Consider the following 22,038-nt stretch of genomic DNA (forward strand, 5'->3'; position numbering starts at 1 on the left):
GAATCCTGTGTTCTGACGTCAGCGTCTGCTCTGCCCGCTCTCCTTTTCTCTGCTGGTTTTATTCTCAGCCAGGTTTTTTTCCTCTCTCTGATGGCTGCTCTGGATTCCCATTCACGACCGAGAGAGGGTGGCTCTGGCAAAGTTTAGGACTTGCCTTCTGTTGGGTCACTCCCCGACCTGTGAGCAGGGAATGGGGCATTCTTTAAAATGACCTATTGTGGAGTGAATCACTCCTTTATATTAAGGAAAAATGTCAGACCGGATGACTCACCCCCTCCTGTCTTCATTTCCTCTTCGCGGTCCCAGGAGGGCTTTCTGTCCTTTGTTGTCATTTATGGATGAAGCAACAGAGTCCAAGACCTGTATTTTGAAACATTGTGGTTTTATGCATTGTAATTAGATCACCATCATCATATCAACCTTAGGAGGTAGAAACTAGTCTTTGTGGGTCCCAGTGGAGAAAAACCCAGGATCAGAAAGGGTAAGCCACTTGCCTAAAATCTCAGCAGGGAGGTGGCAGAGCCGGGTTTGACTCCAGTTGGCATAGACTCTGTTCTCATCCACGCTGTCTGCGTAGCTCTTGGGGCACCCTGGTCCAGCCCCCAGACTGTTTGATTCAGCTGGCCTAGGCTGAGATCTGGGCATCAGTGTTCACAGACCCCCAGGGCTTTGGAATACGCTGGGAACCCCTGCTCTGTGCCACCAGCAAAGGCTGAAGGTCGCTGATGGTCTTAACGTGGCAGAGGGCTCAGACTGCTGGTTCTCTCCTTTCAGGAAGAGAACTCTGGTTCACATGGTCAGGCCTGTCCGTATGTGAGAAAGTCATCTTTGAAGTAAGTAAGAGATGCTTGGAAAGAGTTAAGCGGCAGACGGTGGGCAGGACTGTTGTAGGCAGGAAGCATTGGGCATCGCGAGGGTTCTAGGGAAAACCTCGCTTTCCTGTCTCTCTGGCTGGTGGTCTTCGATGATCAGCCTTTATCAGCTTCCCACGAGATGACTGCAGGTGGGCCAGGGGAACCCAGGGGAGCGTTGTGATGACTTCATGTTTGTCCTCCTCGGGGGACTGCGTTTCTGCACTCATGCCTGGAAGAGTTACTCAGCCACATTGACAGGTGTGGAGCAGGGCTGGGGGACAGGAAGCTGAGAAGGAGGTGCAGCTCTGGATGGAAAATTCGATGCACGGGGTGGGGACGGGGGAAGAAAGGTTACAAAGGGAAGAAAAGGATTTCCTTAGGGTTGTTGTCACCGGGAACACACAACATGAGAGCTGTGAGTTTCAGTTTTATTTGGGAACTTACTGAGGATGCTTGCCCAGGAGACAAGCTCTCGGACCGGTCTGAGCAACTGTTCTGGAGAGGTGAGGATGGGTGGGGGGGTTATGCCGAAAGCTTCTCTTCTGTGTGCATCGGTGCAGAAATCACATCTCAGAGACAAGAGTTTTGGGTGAAGTAGAAAAGGATAGATTTATTACTTGCCAGGCAAAGGGGGACATAGCTGGTTCTTTGCCTCAAAATTATGTATCCCAACTTGGAGAGGATAGTGAGAGGTTTTATAGTAGTGGTTCAAAGAGGGTGTGATCAGCCTGTGGACATTCTTCTGATGGGTTGGTGTTGAGGTATGTAGGAGTCAGCATCATCGACCTTCATGCTCCAACTGGTCTGGGGTCTACATGCTTGTGGGCAGCATACCGTGTTAATCGTTAACTTCTCCCACCTGGAGAGGTTTCAGTATCTGCAGAAATAGCTCAAAGATATTGTTGTGTGTGTCCCTTAATGGGGAAACAGGACCTTGCCCCAAGGGTGCTCTTGACGGTTTCTCCTTGGTCTCCCATCTCCTCCCTTCCCTAATTAACAACTGTTTGAATCTCTCCGTTGGAATTTAGGGAAGGTCGTGGAGACGGAATGAAGGCTTTGCCTGTAATCATATAAATGGGGGACACAGAAAGGCTTTGTGCCCAGGACCCTGCTCGGTATCGGGGGACTGTAATTTTGGCAAAGACTGCAAGGAGATCAAACCAGTCCATCCTGAAGGAAATCAACCCTCAATATTCATTGGAAGAACTGATGCTGGAAACCCAATACTCTGGCCACTTGATGTGAAGAGCCGACTCATTGGAAAAGACCCTGATACTGGGAAAGATGGAGGGCAGGAGGAGAAGGAGGCGACAGAGGACGAGATGGTTGGATGGCATCACCCACTCAGTGGGCATGAGTTGAGCAAACTCCGGGAGATGGTGAAGGACAGGGAAGCCTGGTCCTTGGAAGCTGCGGTCCATGGAGTCACAAAGAATTGGACATGACTTAATGACTAAACAGCAGCAACATGCAAGCAAACACACATCTTAGTAGAAGGTTTCTGCCAAGTCACGAAGAGCAGGTGTCTCCATTAATGATTTTAGTGCTCTTCTAGGCATGAGAAGATGGAAGAAATTGGGTTCGTAAAATTTTCGCCTGAAGGCCTGTTCTGTTTTCTCCGAGCGCAGAGTGCCCCGTCCTCTACCTCCATCTGAACCCCTGCCAGGGTGTGTGGAAGGCCAGGGCAGCGCTCGCCAGTGACTTCATCCCTGTAGGACCAGATCGTGACTGTCTTTCAGTTGTCACTGTAAGCCAGGACAGGAATAAAATGGAAATTTAGGAAACTACACAATTAGGATTTAAGTTCATTGAGCTTTATTATGCCCAGACAATGTACTTGGTCCTTTCCATGAGTGATATTCACAGAGGTGTGTGATCCAGTCGAGGCCAGGACCCACATCTGACCGCGTCATTTTCTCCTTTCCTCAGACAGGGCTTCACTAACCTACTGGGAAAGAAGAGATATAAGGCAGAATACGTGTCTCTTTCAGCTCTCTTTTAGAACTGAAGGAGACCCTAGGCTAGCCAGGAGTTCTCACGCCTGGCCCTACCTTATGGGAGCTTCAGAAATCCACTGGTGTCGGGACTCACTTATGAGATTCATCCATTTGTCCTGGAATCACAGCTGGAGACAGGGTGAGGGCGTGGGCCCCCGAGCGTGGCACAGTCTGCTCCAGTGACCAGGGCCGGCCCCAGGGCGCCCTCCAGGACCGTGTCCCTCAAGCCCCTCAGTCTCTGCTCTTGACCTTCCCAAGAGCATCCCACTCCTGGGAATGGACGGAAGTTGAGTAAATGCACACTTACGCGCACGTGTGCCAAGTTGTTTCAGCCGTATCCAACTCTTTGTGACCCATGGACTGTAGCCCACCAAGCTCCTCTGTCCATGGGATTCTCCAGACAAGAATACTAGGGTGGGTTGCCATTTCCTCCACTGGGGGAATCTTCCCAACCCAGGGATCAAATCCCCATCTCCTGGGACTCCTGCATTGCGGGCGGATTCTTTACCGCTGAGCCACTGGGGAAGCCCTGAGCACACAGGTACACCTAAGGAGAAGATGGTCTCTCTGCACAAGTGGTCTGGATGTATAGTCTGGAAGGCAGGTTAATTCATTCATTGTCTTTCTAATGAAAGTGGTTGCACAGCTTAATATTCTTCCAGTCAGTGTGTGTGGCAGGGAAGAAGTGGGGAGTTGGTTCTTTCTCTGCACTGCTCTCTGCATCAGTAAGGGAGCCCTGACCTTCTCTCCCAGGCCCCTTTGTTATGCAGCAGGGCTGGGAAAGAAAGACTTATCTTTCAGCCATCCAGGGCGCCAGGCAGAGGACAGGAAGCCAGACTAGGGCTTTGTACTCCCCCACCAGCTCTGAGAGTCTTTGTTTTCATCTGGTATTTACTCAACACCTGTCACCTCCTGGGAATCTTTAAAATTGTTCTGGAAAGAAACCATTCTGCCTCAAGTGTCTATTTTCAGACTGTGTATAAAGCCCACATTGGATTTCTGCTGCCTTTCTCTCTGCTGGCTGTTTGAAAAGCAGTGGGATCTTTTGTCTTTCAAAGTTCAGCACCTCTGGCTGCTTTCCCACCTGAACCCCAACCCCCTGGGATGCTCTGGGGTCTAGCTCTTCTTCCCTTGGTCTGACCAGAACTGAAACCACAGGCGATGACCTTTACATCAGAACAGATGAAATAATACAAGTAGGGGAGTGGAGGGAAGGAAGCTATTTCAATACATTGAGCCTGGAGTTCAAATGAGTGTGAATCAGTCTGTCTGGATATGCCCTGGACATATTTATCCTGTTCAGTGAGACTGCTTTGAGCTTTGGACTCTGCAGAAGCTGTCCAAGTTCAGGCAGGTCTTTCTGACCGTTCCTAGCCGAAGGAGTTAGCAGTGTGGATAAAGAGTGTCGCCTGCCATATCCGTAAACAAAGGATGATGTGCCCATCAAGCCATCGGCCACTGCATCCACCCTCCGCCCTCCGCTCTGCACCCCGAGGGGAGAAAAACAGGAGAGTGGCCCTAAGAGTTACGTGTTAGTCTCAGTCGTGTCCGACTCTTTGAGACCCCATGCACTGTAGCCCAGCAGGCTCCTCCATCCATGGAATTCTCCAGGCAAGAATCCTGGAGTGGGCTGCCATGCCCTCCTCCTGACCGAGGGATCGAACCTGTGTCTCCCACTTGTGGGCAGATTGTTTGCTGTCTCAGCCACCAGGGAAGCCCATGCTTAGAGAAGTACTGAACTCATTGACGTGATGAGCAGTAATCTTTCTGATGCTGACTGCCGGTCTCTGTTGCAAACTTCTGTATGTCCTGGCCCCTTTCCCCTTCACAGGAGTCCTTAGAACTGTCTGAGAGGGTGCCCTGTGGGCCTGTCTTCCCAATGAAACCTGGTCCACAGCTTGCAGGCTCTGCGTTGTTCTTTAGCGGACAGCAGCCATCAAGTTCAGTGGTGAACTGCAACAAAACAGAATTAATGTGTTGAGGTGGGATCTTGACCACATCCTGGTTAGCGAGGGGTGATTTTCTCTTCGGCCAGGGGTTTTGGGTTCTTTTTCCTGACATGAAAGTCACGGTGTGGCAGGCAAGGCGGTGAGAATTCAGAGTGAAGCCTGCAACCCACGGGTGGTGGTAGGGGACAGTTTTATATCTTCTCCTCTTTGCCTTTTCTTCTCTTTTGTACCTTTTTTCCCGTCCTCGTTTTCTTCCTCCCTGTCTCCATAGGGAGAGAATTCAGTGTATTCTCTTTCTTTGTTGTTGTTGTAAACATTTTTTTTTTTTTTTTTGGCTATGCCACATGGCATGTGGAATCTTAGTTCCCTGACCAGGGATCGAACCCATACCCCTTGCATTGGAAGCAGACAGTCTTAACCACTGGACCACCAGGGAAGTGTCCCTATTTTGTATTTATTGAATAAAAATTTTATGATTCATGTTACTAAATTTAAAGTAAGAAAATTGAATATTTTATATGGAATTCTCTCCAGAAAGATAAAAACCAATAAAACCAAACTAAATGTTCCTTTAGGCAAAAAAATTTTTTAAATATATATGAATAGAAAAGACTAGAAAGAGTGCATAACACAATCCCAACATCATATCAAGGTGGTAAGATGATCAGTTATTTTTGCTTTCTAAATTTTCTTCTATAAATATATATTATTGTTATCAAGCATAGAAAAAGGAAAACATGCATGCCTGACGATCTAGCTAACATATTTGAACCCTAAGAGAATACTGAAGAAAGTCTTATATCCTTATATTTCAAAGGATATGTGTGTGTGTGTATATATATCCTTATGTATCCATGAGTTGAGTTTTAAGGATGAAGTATTGTTTACCATGAAGAAAGAGTTAAAGCAGCCTAAATTAGTTCACTTATGGTAAACATCTTGGAATAGCATGAAGTCATAAAAAATGATGTTTCTAGTAAATATTTAGTGATAGGAAAACATTGTATAACACTGAGTGACACTATGGAAAACAGTGTGGAGATTTCTTAAAAAACTGGAACTAGAACTGCCAGATGACCCAGCAATCCCACTCCTGGGCATACACACTGAGGAAACCAGATCTGAAAGAGACACGTGCACCCCAATATTCATCGCAGCACTGTTTATAATAGCCAGGACATGGAAGCAACCTAGATGCCCATCAGCAGATGAATGGATAAGGAAGCTGTGGTACATATACACCATGGAATATTACTCAGCTGTTAAAAAGAATTCATTTGAATCAGTTCTAATGAGATGGATGAAACTGGAGCCCATTATACAGAGTGAAGTAAGCCAGAAAGATAAAGAACATTACAGCATACTAACACATATATATAGAATTTAGAAAGATGGTAACGATAACCCTATATGCAAAACAGAAAAAGAGACACAGAAGTACAGAACAGACTTTTGGACCCTGTGGGAGAATGTGAGGGTGGGATGTTTCGAAAGAACAGCACGTATATTATCTATGGTGAAACAGATCACCAGCCCAGGTGGGATGCATGAGACAAGTGCTCGGGCCTGGTGCACTGGGAAGACCCAGAGGAATCGGGTGGAGAGGGAGGTGGGAGGGGGGATCGGGATGGGGAATACGTGTAACTCTATGGCTGATTCATATCAATGTATGACAAAACCCACTGAAATGTTGTGAAGTAATTAGCCTCCAACTAATAAAAAAAAAAAAAACACAAAACACTGAGTGAAAAAGTAAGTTACAGATCGTTTTGTATCATTTGATTCTATTTCTTTTGTAAGAAATCTACACAAATGTAAAAATATAGAAGACAATCTAAAATATAAATCTGTAAATAATGTTCATAGGACTAGATTCCTAGGCCTTTATTGTCTTCCTTTGCCTGTATGTGTATGTGTAATTTTTCTGTTAAAAAAAATCAACATTGCTGTTACAGCAATTGGAAAAGTTTATTTCCGTTTTAGAAAACTGCCTCTATCTGAGTGAGAACCTGTTGATGTAAACTTGTAGTTGACCTTTTACCCCTATAGTTAAACCCGTCTTCTGCCTTCAAGAGAATTAAAACAGTGAGTTTATATTATTGTCAAGTAGATTTCTGACGACTGGATTATTGACAGTTATAATGGCTGAGATTTTTCATTGCCCTTGGTATCAGTGAATAGTGTTTTTTTCTGTTGTATTTGGGTTTTTCTAGGAGAGGCAACAGTGCTGTTTCTCCCACTCTCCTGCAGGTTAGAAGCCTCATCTTTCTAACGGGAAGCTAAATAATGAAGCTTTTCCAGAATGGTGTTACAACAAGTGACGCTCTGAGCCCGTGGGCCTGTCGATGGTGCCTGTGGTTTCAGAATTCAAATACTGTTTCCGTGTTTAGTGAGATTTTGCAGCTAAGTTCCCTGCGCCAAGGCTGTCTCCAAGAAGGCTGGCTCCGAGATCATCGGTAAATCACTGAAGCAGACATTGGCCTTGCTGTGTAGCTGCTTAAAATTTGACCTGTGCAATAAGCTAATTACAAAGCAATTACATTAAAGCTAGAAGTCGGTGCATCAACCAGTGGTGAACGGTATGCACAGGTGACGTTTTTTTATTTCAGAAAAATCAGTCCTGAATGGGCAGTGAGAGGTGGTCTCCAACAAGCCCTTCTACCCCGGAAACTGCAGGGCCAACATGGTACTTGGCACAGGGCTGGAGCTTAAAACACAGTTGCTGAATAAGCTTCTGACTGGGCTTTTCCAGCCTTGGCTCCTATGTACACAAACCTGGGATCAGGTCACTCACTGCAGGATGAGAAGCTGTACCTTGCAGATAGGCATTTTGAGAGGAAGATTAAATGAATGGTCCAGGATCACAGGTGATTTCTGAGTCTCAACACTGCTGACTGCAAGCCAGGTGGACCATTGATTGGGTACCAAGAGGAAACAGTGGCAGGCATGGCCCTTGATGACTTTCCTGTGAGAGGCTTGCTGATTTGGGGAAGCTTAAGATTGGTCCTGGGTGTGCATTGGAAGGACTGATGCTGAAGCTGAAACTCCAGTACTTTGGCCACCTCATGCGAAGAGTTGACTCACTGGAAAAGACCCTGATGCTGGGAGGGATTGGAGGTAGGAGGAGAAGGGGACGACAGAGGATGAGATGGCTGGATGGCATCACTGACTCGATGGACATGAGTTTGAGTAAACTCCGGGAGTTTGTGATGGACAGGGAGGCCTGGCGTGCTGCGATTCATGGGGTTGCAAAGAGTCAGACACAACTGAGCGAGTGAACTGAACTGAAGATGCTCAGCTGCCTTCTGTCAAGTGGAGAGGATCATCAGTGGCCTCACTCGGGCTGGTTCTTGGGTCTCCTGACTCGTGGCTTTTCCAGTTTAATTTAATGATTCCTAGTAGTCCTTTGACAGCTGACCGCCCACTGTACTATCTTCTTGCTAGGCCGCCTTGAAGAGCCTTGAAGTGTCCATTGGGTCGTTTGCCCACTGCCCAGCGCAGCACAAACTTCGGTGCTCATGCTGGGTTGCTTTGCTTGGATGTAGCCCGCAGGTGCTTATATCTGACTTTCCCTGGAGTTCCGCCAACGTCTCTTCATGCTGAAAGGTGCTGTGCTGGGAGCCAGGAGAGCACAGACCTGGGCCTGCAGGAACTTATCATCAGTTACTAATTTGAGCTCAGCCTGGCCCTTGAACATGGGCCATAGATTTCTAGATTGGAACAACGTAGGTGGGGGTGGAGCGGGGGAGGTCCCTTAGTGTATAGAGAGCTGGGTTTCGGCCTGCTGGCCTAACTTCTGGTGGCTTCAAAGAAGTGGCATCCAAGTCAGATACCCTTGTATTCTGGCATGACGCAGCCACCTGTGTGACCGTGGCCAGCTTGAGTTGGTCGCAGAGGTTTTTAAAGTAAAGGATCTAGGGAGAGAGCAAGGCTGGTGTATGTGGGTTGGGGGAGGTCCTGTGTGGCCTGTATTTTTTTTTTGACACAAGCTAGTTTATATATGAGCCACTTACAAAAGTGTATACGTCTGATGGCAAGACAGGAGTGGGAGAGAGGTCCAGGAGGCATACATTTAGCAGATTGACTTTGTCATACAGCGAAACCAATACAACGTTGTAAAGCAGTTGCACTCCAGTTTAAAGAAAAGGAAAAGTGAGATCCAAAAAATTTTTAAAGGGTCAAACTCATTAAAAATACATTTTTTTTTTTTTTTTACTAAAGTAGAATTAAGCTAGAAACAAATGAGACAAATAGTCAAATCAACTATAAGGAGGTAAATTTTCATGCAATAAAATACACTTAAGAGTTAAGAGAAATAAGAAAACCTCTTTGAAAAATAAAATATACCTCTTGAATGAAGTCTAATTCTAATGAGAAGAATTGAACTAAATTGCAATCAGATACTTAATTTTATAGTTGTTGCAAATAAATATCTTAGGGCAACCCGGGTGGAAAAGGCAGGGCATTTTAAGTAGCATAAAGTCCTGAGAATTCTTCTGTCCTCTTGTGGTTCAAAGAGGCATCATCTTCTCTTCTGTTCCAAGCAGATGCTGCCAGTACATGGAGAGAACATTGCCAGCTAAGGCACAGCTGGTCACCCAGGCCTTTTCATACAACCTGCGTGTGTTGTCTTCCCCCTCAGTTCTTGCTTAGAAATCGCCAGCAGCATTTTAGAGTGTATTCCGAGGACACCACTGAACTACTGAATCTTCCCATTTCTTCTTTCTCTGTGGCCCTCAGCTTCCTCCAGCAAATTTCTTCCCCAGGTTGGTTTCTGCTCTCGGGAACCTCCTGGACTTAGATGTATTTACCCAAGACTGATGAAGGTTTTGGAGGAGGTAAGTAGTTCAGAGTGATTTCTGGCAGTGGCACCTGCGGGGTGGCCCTTTGTTTGTGACCTGATTTCCAGCACATTCTCTCCTCCACGATCCCACCCACGGCTGGCTGGCTCACTGGTCAGGGCTGTCTCTTCTTTGACACGTCCTGGATCTTCAGCTGGTCTCTTCATTCGGTTGCAGAAGTCCTGCCTCCTAATTTTTTCATCAGGATTGGCTCTTGCCACTGTTACATTTGGTGGGGGGGGGACACCCTGGCTCTTTGCTTCTTTTTTTCCTGTCAGTCTTGGGAATTTCATTCTTGGTAACTTAATCACTGGGTGTTGGATGCGGGAATGAGGTGGTAGCAACGGAGGGAGGTTGGGAAGATGAATTGGGTTGGGAAGAGCCAAGGTTGTCCTGAAGCCGTCAAAGCAGCAGGGATGCAGATGGGCTACCTCCTGGAGACTGGACCGGGGGTGGTACGGGGCTCACAACTGCAGTGTGCACGAGCCACCACAAGATGGCGATGGCAGCTTCTTGGCCCAGCAGAGCTCCGCGTGCCCCCCACCCCCTGCCAGGGTCTCTGAAAGCAAAGCCTTCAACAGGTACTCAAGCCTTTGTCTTCTGCTCAGATTAAAGAGTGGTCTTACAAGGAACCTGTGAGTCCCATTTTGAGAAATAACTGCCTTTTAAAAGGGAACATTAAAGGAAAAAAACCTTCTGGCTCAGTTAAGAGCCTCCTCTTTAGCTGAACACTCCTTGCTCTCAAACATTGGTGTGCTCTTGAATTGGGAAGTTAGAGGGAATTGGGGGCAGAAACCTGCTGTAACTTGGGCTGCAGCTTGGTTCCCTGGCAGGGATGGGGCTGAAAGGCCATGTGCTCTTTGACCATTGTGTGCAAAAATAATTTTTAATTGGAACCCCCCCTCCCTTACTTATTGGAGACACTGGTTTAAAATGGTAAGGGAACCATCCTTTGCTGTTGGACGTGGGTGGAGTCAGTGTTTAGCTGAGGGAGGTGAAGGGTGGCTGTGGTTGACTCTGGACGTTACTATTAGATCTAATGTTGCTGAAGGTTGTCTGTCTGTCTGTCCACCTGGGGTGCCTCATAACAGTCCATGAAGGAGGTTTCAAGGCTCCATTTCTATAGATGAGGAAGTGGGAGGCACTGTAGACCAAGAACTTTGCCTAAAGACCCCCAGCTGATAAGATGCTGGAGATGGAATCCAAAATTAATGTTGTCTGGAAATACATGCTCATTCCGAGTATGTAATGTTGACAATTGAGCAATTGCTTAAACAGCAGTATCTAGAGGCTCCTGGAACACCCTTCTTCTCAGTGCATCTAGAGGGGGGGGATAGCATTAATTTTCCAAACGACATTCCTGGTGCCTTGGGATTCTAAAGGCCCAGGGTCACCTGGGGAGCGGGGGCGGGGACAGAGCGGGTGTGCACCCTTCTTTCTGTGAGTTGGCTGTTAACTTCCCTGTTCTGCCGGGTCGGCGGGCGGGGGGCTGTGTTGTAAGACGTGGTTTTGTTGTAGTCTCTGCCCTCTCCGAAGGAAGAGCCGCTTCCTTCTTCCCCACATCAGAATCCGCTCCGAGTCTGAGCGAGGCGGGCTTCGGTAGCCGCTGCCAGCTCAGACAGGCTGCAGCGAGGGGCCCCGACCTGCCAGCTCGGGGAGTCGGCGGTGGGCGGCTCCCAGCGGCGCCCCACCTGGGCGGCGGCGGCGCCACGCCCTCCCGCCCCCCGCCCTCGGACGCGGTGCGTCCCGCTCCGCGCCGATCACCTGTCGGCCGGGCGCCGGCGGAGCCCGGGATTCCTGCTCGCCGCCGCCGGTGTTAAGGGAAACCGACGGCGTCTGCATCTCCACCGGCCTCGCTCTGTCCCCTTTAAAGTGAGGTCTTCCTGCCTGGCATCGGTAAGTGCCACAAAGGAGTAATGGTTAACGTTAACATCAGGAAAATGTTCTCTTATAATAGAGCCTTTAGCTTTAATCTGAATGTGCCAGGATGGGGGAGTTGTTTGATCCTTCTTTCCTCCTGTTTCTTTCTCTCCTTCCTCCTCCCTTCCCTCTCTTTCCTTCCTCTTTCTTTCTTTCTGTTCCTTTTTCTTTCTCTTTTTCCTCCCCCTCCTCCGTTTCATGTCCATAAAACGTTTTTTTTTTTTTTTTTTTGCATGCTTCAGTAATCAAAACATAGACCGTGAAAAATTGTGTTTCCCCCGTCTCACCTTGTTGGAAACGTCTTCTCGGCACGCTGAGAAATTATAATACAGCTACTGCTCTGGTGCCTCCCTCCCCCAGCTGCCCCTTTATGAATAAATTACTACATTTGTCATCCCTGTGTGCCTGAAATGTCGAAAATAGACACAGTGGAAGGGATCTGTCATGCTGAGTTTGGAATTTGGTACAAAACCCCAGGCGAAATGAGGACAGATCTTCTATTAATTTTTTTTTTTTTAACCTCATTGTGCATGATATTCAGTTTAAATCATAGCCGATGTTACTAGCAAGGCGGTGGTGGGACAGGTGTCCACCTCTTCATTGTTTTAGATTTACCTCCTGGGATATAAATGCCTTCCTCATTTGTGTTATAACCTTGACAGGAAGTGCTGTAGGATGTCACGTGACTCCTAACTTTAGTTTTTCACTTGCGTTCAGAAATTACACGGTTTTGCTCTTATATGGATGTATAATCAGTTACGAACTTTTAAAAATTGTAAATGAGGTGCCAGATGATTAGATCATTGTTCATTGTCTTCTCCCCACGTTCCTCAGCCTCCAGACACAGAAACTTGTCTTCCCTTTGAGAGAGAAGAAAGCCGGCTCTTACATTTTCTAGACTGTTAGAGCACTCACGTACTCACGTGACACCTCGTTACAAACCCAGAAATTAATCTCCGAGACCCCATTGTCTTCCCAGGTGAGGTTAATCTCACTAGCAGGAATTACTGTGGTTTGCCGTTTTGACACTTTAGTCACAAATAATGTCTCTGTGGCAAATATAGAATGGAGTTGGGTGATCCCGGGTGCTTGCTCTTTGGGGCCGGTCCGTCCATAAACGCTGAGAAACTCAGGCTGCCCGAGACAAAGGATGAGAGGGGAGCTGGCGCTGATTTTTACGAGTCTTGAAGGGAAGAAGCCGGAGTGCGTGCAGCCGCTTGAGGCTTGTCAGAAACAACACTTGTCAGGATTCTTCACAACCCTGGCTCCTTGTTAGGCATGAACTTGAACTTCTGACCCTGTGGGCTTGATGGCGACCTCTTGTCCCTGAGAGCCGAGTGGCCTTGGGTCCCTGGAGGTGGGAGAAACAGCACCGAAGCTCTGATGAAGACGGACCTGCCACCCTCTTGGTGTGGGACTTGGAATTCTACAGTTGAAACAATCACCTTAAAAGGAGATGTTTCCTGGGAGAAAATGGGAGGTCGCAGACACAGGACTCCCCCACCCCCACCCCTACCCCAGACTTTACCTGTTTGTACGTCCTTCCCTGCCCTCTCCCTTGCCTGTGAGGGGACAGTTATACCTCCTAAGGGAGAAGGAAGAACAGGACACAAACCCTGAAGACTTAGCGGCAGGTCTGGGCGGACAGCAGCAGTGGAAGGCAGGCCAGACCTGCCCCCTCCCTCCCAGGACGCCCCTGTGTGGGTGACCCCCCACCCCCACCCCGGGGCTATTGCGGTGCCCTTTTCCTGAAATGACCCAAACCAGGTGTTTGGCAACAAAAGGCTGCAGCTTTATCTAAATGCGTTTTTGCAGCTTGTGAACTCCCGTCCCTGCCGAGGGGCCTGGGCGCCTGGTTAATGATCTTTGATGTAAGTAATTCTGTGCCGTGATTAGCATCTAGCTTGGTGAGTGCCCCACGGGCTGACCTCCGTGGTTCTCTCTGCCCGCCGTCTGCCCACCTGTAGGAGCTAGGCATGGCTGGTTTTCTCTTGAAGTGCCTGCTTTCCGCTGGGCGTGGGGAGGTGGTGGAGGGGTTGGCAGAGCCAGAAGAGGTGGAACCAGAGATCTTCATGGGCAGAGTGGCCTGTGTGATGGAGCACTCCTGCGTGGCTTTGAGGCTCGAGATCCAGGGCTGGCCTGGTAAGCCCTTCCTCTGAGCCTGCCTTGGGGACTTCTGTCCAGGTGAGGGTGATAGCGGGTGATGGGCATCGCCCAGCCTCAGGTGTTGACTGCCTGGGTCTCTTTCAAGTCACCTTGGCCACCATCTGTGCTTCCCAGCTTCTTTCTGCTAAGACACCTGTTGGCATGCTTCCATGAAGGAAAGAGGCATTCAGATGGAGCTTACAGGGTGGATAGAGTTAGCCCCTTTCTTCTGACCTAAGTAGGTTGTGGAGATGAATTCTACAGGGTCACACTGACAGCTAAAATGAGAGAAGAAATCAGCTTTCAACCTTTCCTCACAAAAATGAGAAATGACCTTTATAACAATAAGAAACAAGGCTTAAAACCAGGTTTTACAAATCCAGTGGCAGCAACCCACACAGTCTCTCAGGTTTCCCTTAAGAACTTACTCATCCTGTTTTACTGTTGTTTATAAAATATTCCTCTCCACCCCACCCCGAGATTAAGCAGAGTGACATATTAAGAGACCTCAACACTTTTCGCCGAAAGCATTTATAAGGAAAGCTCCTCCTCCCGTGTGATCTCCTCTCCCCCGGCTTCATTTTCTTCCAGGGAATGGGGTAACATCGCTGGTGGCAGGATGACCCCTGGGCAGCATGCCCCGCGGTCCTGGGAGGCGGCCTGTGGGTGGGTTGGGTAGCACCCAGTGGTCAGAGTTGTCCGTCTTGGCCTCTTTCCCAGACCAGCTTCTGCCTTGTGCTGGTGTGGTTTGCTGCGGGTTGTAGAATCTGGTGTTTGCTGTAGAATCCTGGGATGGAGAGGGTGAAGGCTGGTTTCTAACCTTTGTTTCTAGGAAATTATCACGCCTATTTATTTTTATTTTATATTTTTACTGTTTACTATATATTAAAAGTACTAACTCATAACAGTTGAGGAGGAAAACATGATTTTGCTTCTTTGGGCACCCACAGTGGTGATACTTTCTGAGACAAATACTCAGACAAATACTAATAAAATATTTTTTTAAGAAGTCACATAATCCGTGTTGAGATCGTGCATTGCTATTAAAATCATATTTATTTATATGTATCATGAATTGCTCCAAGTGCCTCTCAGCCAAGATTGATTTAGCCTCCTCCCCACCCCTGGGGACCTTTAGCAACGTTGGGGGACATTTTTGACTGTCCTTCAGTGGGCATAGGCCAGCGGTGCCGCTCAACTTTTTGCAGTGAACAGGACAGCCCTCCAGCACAAAGAAATGTACCCCCAGCCAGCCACAGTAGTGCCAAGGCTGCCAAACCTTGCTTTAAGGACTTTGCAGAATTGGAAATGCCGTGGAATATCTGAAGGCTCTGAGTAGCCTATCCATAAAGAGTAAAAGTTTGATTTTGGCAGAAGTGCTCCATTGGGCCAGGTTGAGTTACTCGTAGCAAGTTAGCGGAGCGTGTGAGTTATATAAGACAGCAGCAATACAAAGCATTTCTTTGCAGTTCACGTTATTGGCCGAGTGCCTTATTATAAGATTATTTAGTAGTTATAAACCTGACCAGAAGGATTCGCCTCGTGGTCGGGCAGGAAGCACACTGTCCATTTGTGGAGGAAATCGCTCCACGGCCTTTGGTGGGGAGAGGGGTCTGAGTGGTCACGTTGTCTGAGTCCCTGTGTGGCCGGGGCAGGACGGGGGTATCTCTGCCGTCAGCCTCGCTGCAGAGACTGCCATCAGAGAGGAATGTGGAGTTTTAGATACAGAAGGAGACCTTAAGAGCCAGGTTGGCCTAACACTTTCTGTTTCGGGATAAACTCCAGCCCAGAGAAGTTAGCTTCCCTGTTCTGATCACTCTCATGGGATTCCTCCCTCAATTTAGTTCTTGAGGAACGTTTTACCCTTTTATTGAATTTACTTTCCGTGAGTCATGTGTTCATTTTCGGCACGTTTTGTCGTCACTCTGCCTTGCGGTTTGAAAACTTCCAGGTTAATAACTTTTTATGTGTTGACTTCTTGACGCCTTAATTAGACGAAACTAAACTTGGGAATGGGACAGTGGCTTACACGCCCAGACAGGTGTTCTGTGAGCTTCAGACCCTGAAAGGTTATTTGTTGACCTGATTTAAATGATGCACAGCTTAGCATGAGTGTACCACTTCTGGTACCTAGAACTGACTTCCAGATTGGTGTTTTTCATGCAACAACTCAGTCTTCATACATGGAAGTTCATTATGTACTTGATACGTGTAGGTTCTCTTAAGATGGTGGTTGGTGGTGGTAAGCTTAGTCGCTGAGTCACGTCCCACTCTTGTGACCCCGTGGGCTGTAGCTCGCCCAGCTCCTGTCCACAGGTTTTCCCAGGCAAGAATACTGAAGTGGGTTACCATTTCCTTCTCCAGGGGATCTTTCTGACCCAGGGATGGAACCCCCGACTCCTGCTTGCAGGGGGATTCTTTACGGCTGAGCCACGAGGGAAGCCCTGAGATGTTACTGTAACTATTGATCAGGGTTGGTCTTTTGAAGAGCTGAGTCTTGGTGGTGATTTCACAGATTTTGCATTTTTCTTGGGCTTCACATGCCTTGAGAAACATCGTTTTAGTCTTTTATGCTTGTACTTATTATATTTGCTTAAATAGCCTTCCTGTGGTTGAATTTAAAATCCAAAGAAAACAAAAATTGCGTACTGGAACAGGAAAAGACACTAGGGAAAAAAAGGATATAATGTAATAAAGTATAGACTTTACTTAATGATGATATATTAACCTTGATTCATTAATTATAACACGTGTACCGGGCTAATGTTTAATGATGGGAGAAACCAAATACAGAATACCTGGGAACTCTGTGTGCCTTTTTGCAATAATTCTCTAAGTCTGTTCTAAGGTTAAACCTTTATCTTTAAAGACTTGCTGGCCTGGTGCACTGGGAAAACCTAGAGGAATCGGGTGGAGAGGGAGGTGGGAGGGGGGATCGGGATTGGGAATACATGTAAATCCATGGCTGATTCATATCAATGTATGACAAAACCCACTGGAAAAAAAAATAATAATAATAAAAAAAAAAAAAAAAAAAAAAGACTTGCTGTCATTCTGGTAAAGGGTATAGTAGTGAGTGTTATTGTTCTGCTTCTCTTTGGGGTAGGCTGCTGCTACAAAGTTGAATTCCTTGTTTGTCTCTTAGCTTTTATCTTAGGATAGTCAGAAATGCCCCTTTCCAAAATACACCCGAATCGGTAGGAACAATTTTTCAAGCCGTATCATGTGGTTTTAATTTGCCTGCCATTGCAATGACTCATTTCTCGGTGATATATTTAAAAGACTAGACAGAATTTTCAGGTTAAAAAGTTACATCCACAGAAAGTGTATTTGTAGGTGCTGGTTGAAACGCTATAGGCTGGGAATGCCCCCAGCCGTGTGAACGCCGGACGATGGGCCATGGCCCCTTCTTTGTGTCGGGCTTCTAGAGGCATCTGGGTGACAGATGTCCCTGACTCACTGCAGCCTCACGAGACTCAGCGCCTCTAACACTGGAGCAAGGAGCGACAGGATACACACATGGGTCACGTTTTGCTTGAAATTGGTGGCAGAGCTCTTAGGCCCAGAGCTGCCACCCAGGACTCCGTCGTGTGGATCCCGAGGGGCCGCCCAAAAAGCACTGGATGTGGAAACAGAAGAACTTGACGTTGGATCAGTTTGAAGCAGTTGCCTCAGCTATAAATGGGCATAACTGTCATCCTGCAATTTTGTTGGGAAAACGGGAATGAGATAATATGAGATGTATTTGAATGATGTCAGATCTGTTCAGATGCTGAATATATTACTTTATAGTAGGAGGCAGCCTTCCTTCTCACTAGCAGTTATATTAAAAACGTTGACTTTCACCTCGGTGGACAAAGGTTGGCTTTGGTGTCAACCTGTGAATGTGTGTTAATGTTGAATAAAAAAGTTTGCTTAGAAAATTGATTCTTAAAAAATCATTCAGATATACACAATAATAGGGAAAACTGCATGATGGCAAAAAGCATAATGAAATTCCATCAACCAATTTTAACAATTATTAATACTTTGCCATTTTATCGCTTTTGAATGTAGTTTAATATTTCCTTGCAATTCTTTTAGTACTAGCATTGTATCCCATTAGGGATGTAAGATTAAAAATACATTTTAGGGCTTCGCTCAGGGGTAAAGAATCTACCTGCAATGCAGGAGACGCAGGTTTGATCCCTGGGTCAGGAAGATCCCCTGGAGAAGAAAATGGCAACCCACTCAAGTATTCTTGCCAGGATAATCCCACGGAGAGAGGAGGAGCCTGGTGGCTACTATCCATGGGGTCACAAAGAGTCGGACACAACTGAAGCGACTGAGTATGTGTATATACTGTACTGTACTACCTCTAAATTGCCAAGATTGACTGAAAAAGTTAAAAACTTTAAAAAAAGTACATTTCAAAGGCAAGTAAAAAAATATTTCTCTGTATGATTGCACCACCAGCTTGATACAGATTGTTTTATTTGTTCCACTTTGTTTTTGCTTTTTTTTCTAAATTTAATTTTCTTTTTTAGTCGACCAAGTGATAACTAAAGGATTTTTGTATGAAGGCAACCTTCCATCCCTCCCTGTCTCCCGACAGGTAACCGTTGTTTGTTAGATTTGAGGTTCTCCCTACATTGGCCTTTCTGGACATGTAGATTAAATATATGCATGTATTTTGTATTCCTTCTTCCGTATAAAGGAGCAGAACACATATCCTGTTCTGAACCCTGATTGTTTATTTCTTCACTTAGGACTATATCCTGGGCTCACTCAGTATCATATAAAGAATTTCCTGTGTCTCTCCCAGCTGTGTTGGTAAGACCTCGTATGGAGGCCCCAATTTCTTTAGCCAGTCCTCTGTCAGTGGACATGCAGGTTGTTCCCAGACTTGTCCATTGTTTGGCAATAAACAGCCTTGCCTGCACGTCATTTTGTATTTTTGCCTAAAAATTCCAGCAGGGTTATAAGGGGACAAGACGAAAGAGGCACGTCCATGAGTTCCTCCTCTGTTGTCTTGTGGAAGGTTAGCTCTCCGGTAGTCCTTCCCTCCCTCCCACACTGGCCTCCCCTTTGACACCAGGTTGAAGAGGTGAAGCTCTCTAGGCTATAAACTCCCTCCCTGCTGTATGTTCCCAAAGCTAGACAGAGACTTGGGAGGTGGACCCATCTTCCTCCTGTTACAGACGAAGAACCGGAGACCCAGAAAGTGAGGGGAGACCCAGAAAGTGAGGGGAGAGCCGTGAACCCTGCGCTTCTGCGCCCCACCCAGCAGGTGAATGTCTTGGTTAAACTTCCCTCCTCCCTGCCCTCCGCTGGCCAGGTGTCCTCCAAGGCACTGTTAGTCCAGGTGTGGTCCACGGACCAGCAAGCATCACACCCGCGTCCCCTGGATTGGCAGGCGGACTCTCCACCACTGGACCAGCAGGGAAGTCCTCAGAGTCTCCTTTTAATTGGATTCCTGGATGACTCATGCGCAGTCAAGTTTGAGAGTGGCTGCATCAGACACAGCTGTGGTTTATCCACACGGGTGGTGCAGGTCCCTTCCAACAGGTGGACGCGCACCCTGCTCCCGACCCACCCCTCCCATCTGCCCGTCCCTGCCCATAAGGGCATCAGCACTGATCTCTTCAGGGGCAGAGTCTTTCCCGCTGCGTTCGGCCTCCATCCACAGCCTTCATCCTCTGTTCTGTAATGCTTCTCATGTCAGGCAAGTGCTCTTTTGTTTCGTGGCTTTTCCTACATCTTTGCGTCATTGATGCTTGCTATTGTGTAAGAGTTCCGTTATTTTTATTGTTATTGTTACTATTATTAGTTCCATTTCTTTGCATTACTACTGCTGTGTGGTGTATCTATATCCACACCTATAATGATAACTGATATTTGGCTTCAATGCATACTTTTAACTTAATTGGAAATTACTCCCTAAATTATCTACAAGCTGAATTGGCAGCTAAAATAACTACAAGTGGTGAAATCATTGTCTTAATAAAAGCAAGATCCTTCTACTGTTGAATTCAATATTTCTAGTCTCTCTTACATTTAGTTTTGGAAGGTCAATTTTTGAAAAGCAGAAGTAATAATTTATCTAGATTCATTGCTGAGGTTTAGTATACTGGAGGGAAGATTTTAGTATAATAATATGCAGTGTTGGTAACTGTGCAAGAATAAGAGTTCTTTTAAAAGGCAGGCAGCTTTTTATGCTAAGAAACAGACGATCTTTTTTTTTTTTTTTGTAAATGATGTTAGCGGCACTCAAATTAGTAAATGTTAAAATAACTGTGACTGGTAAAACATTTTTCAAATTCTTTTTACTTTTTATATAATTAAATGAAATTCTCTGTTTGGTAGTTGATCTCTCAGATAAATTAAGTCTTGCCAGACTGTCTGAGGAGATAGTGAATCAGACCCTAAAAGCTTGTAGCATTTGAAAAATAACAACTATGTGCTGCAATTATAGGGGCATAATTAATTAAAGAAAAAGTTTCGGTGTTTTCAGATTTGTACTAGTAAATTTTATCCTGGTTTAGTTGAATCCAGTTGAAGTCAACTGCTATGGGGGGAGAAAAGCTACAGACAATAGTCAGTTCCAAAGAATGACTTCTAATAAAAAAAAAAAAAAAATTCAACCTTTTTTGAATTTGGAGGCCTAACTGACCTTTCTAACATCTGCACTCCACTTTTTAGGTACTAATACATTCATAAAATATTCAGTCGTTCAGGGTGATTAATTTTTTTTCATAAGCATGGTTTTTAATTGTTTGTTTTGCTTTTGGTGTACATGTGACAGGTGACTATCTGGAATACAAAGAGGATTAAGTCCTTTGACTTCTAGATACTTAGACTAATGGAAACCTTAAAATCTTCACTGGGCAGGGTATCTTGGTATCACTCCAACCAAGTGAATGAATAGGCCTCTAAATAGATGAAAGTTACTCTTGTTACAGATACATGACTTTATGTTGACTGACAGGTCATGCTGTTTGGGAATTGTGTATGTCTTTGAGCTTTAGCTAGTGGTTTGAAAATTAGGTTAAGAATTCCCATAATGTTGATAGCATTAAACATTCATCACATAAAAGGTTTCCTGAGTATTATATATCTTTGTGAGAGTCAGTCATATAAAAGTTGAAGAAAGGAGGAAGGTATTAAAACACTAGAAAGGAGATCAAATTCAAATAGTCTGCTGCTGCTGCTAAGTCACTTCAGTTGTGTCTGATTCTGTGCGACCCCATAGACGGCATCCCACCAGGCTCCTCCCTCCCTGGGATTCTCCAGGCAAGAACACTGGAGTGGGCTGCCATTTCCTTCTCCACAAATAGTCTGCAGATGACGTGAAACTCTCCAACTGTAAAATCTAACAGAATACAATGAAGAAAGGATAGAAAAAATAGATTAAAAAGTGAAAAGAGGAACTCAATGTTATTATCAAGGAGAATGTATATCAGATGCAAATATCCAATAGCCCATGAGCTCTTTGATACAAGATATTTGGGTTGACAGTGAAACTATTTGAATAAACATTATGAGTAATCACGAGATATTCTAAGATGTCGAAGATCAAGTATAGTAAGCATGTAGAATCACTGGTAGGTATCCTTATTCACTGTGGCCCGTTTGTGCTTCTTGCTAGTTAGATCCTTACTTCTCTTAATTAATTGCTAATGAACTAAGGCGGTTTAGTGGTCACCAGCATCTGGTTAGTACTTAAAAACACTGAGGTAACTCACCCTCCTGGTAATCTGTTGTGTTCACAAAGGGCCAGAGGAATAACAGAGACTAAAGAAAGATAAATACAGTCACCTGGCAAAACTATTTGGCCTTTCTCAAAATGATGGGAGTTATATTTAGGAGAAGTGTTTCGGGTAAAAATATTTGAAAGTTTGTTTTATCATCAGAAGTAGCTCGGGTTGTTTTGCCTAGAGGGAGTGTTGTGTGTGAGGGAGGGAAGGGGGGAGAGAGAGAAGCAACTGATACAGGCTCCATGGAGTTTGAAAATTGGGAGAAGGAAATGAGATGATTAAGTTAATCGGTGTCGAATAAGAATAGAAAACACGTGGAAAGTAGACTCTTGAAATTTCAGGGCCTTCCATTCGTCGTTAGTTGAAGACAGAGGAGAAAATAATGGAAACCACCAGCATTGAAGAAAAGAAAGAAAATGGTTGCGAGAGAAGGTCTCCTACCCGCTTCCTGCTGTTTGGGTAGACTTTAGTTCTGCCTGCGTGTGTGCTTAGTCACTCAGTCACATCCAGGTCTTTGTGACCCTCTGGACCGTGGCCCGCCAAGCTCGTCTGTCCTTGAATATAGGTCTGGCCGAGCCCAGTTCCCCTCTCACTTC

The 22,038-nt window shown here is 45.9% G+C and overlaps 1 protein-coding gene across 7 annotated transcripts in view; it reads left to right on the forward strand.

The window, feature by feature from the left end:
- The window catches only part of NEDD4L (NEDD4 like E3 ubiquitin protein ligase), a 365,586-nt gene that overhangs the window by 135,550 nt on the left and 207,998 nt on the right, over positions 1-22,038 (forward strand). Inside the window, exon 1 of one of the 7 annotated variants that reach the window (XM_061131043.1) lies at positions 11,410-11,537. The exons of the other annotated variants lie outside the window; for them this stretch is intronic. The gene's annotated coding sequence lies outside the window, so the exon portion shown is untranslated. Of the gene's footprint in view, positions 1-11,409; positions 11,538-22,038 lie in introns of those variants that run through there. 7 annotated transcript variants of the gene reach the window in all.

The sequence above is a fragment of the Dama dama genome, chromosome 27 (assembly GCF_033118175.1).
Source record: "Dama dama isolate Ldn47 chromosome 27, ASM3311817v1, whole genome shotgun sequence".
Lineage (NCBI taxonomy): Eukaryota > Metazoa > Chordata > Mammalia > Artiodactyla > Cervidae > Dama > Dama dama.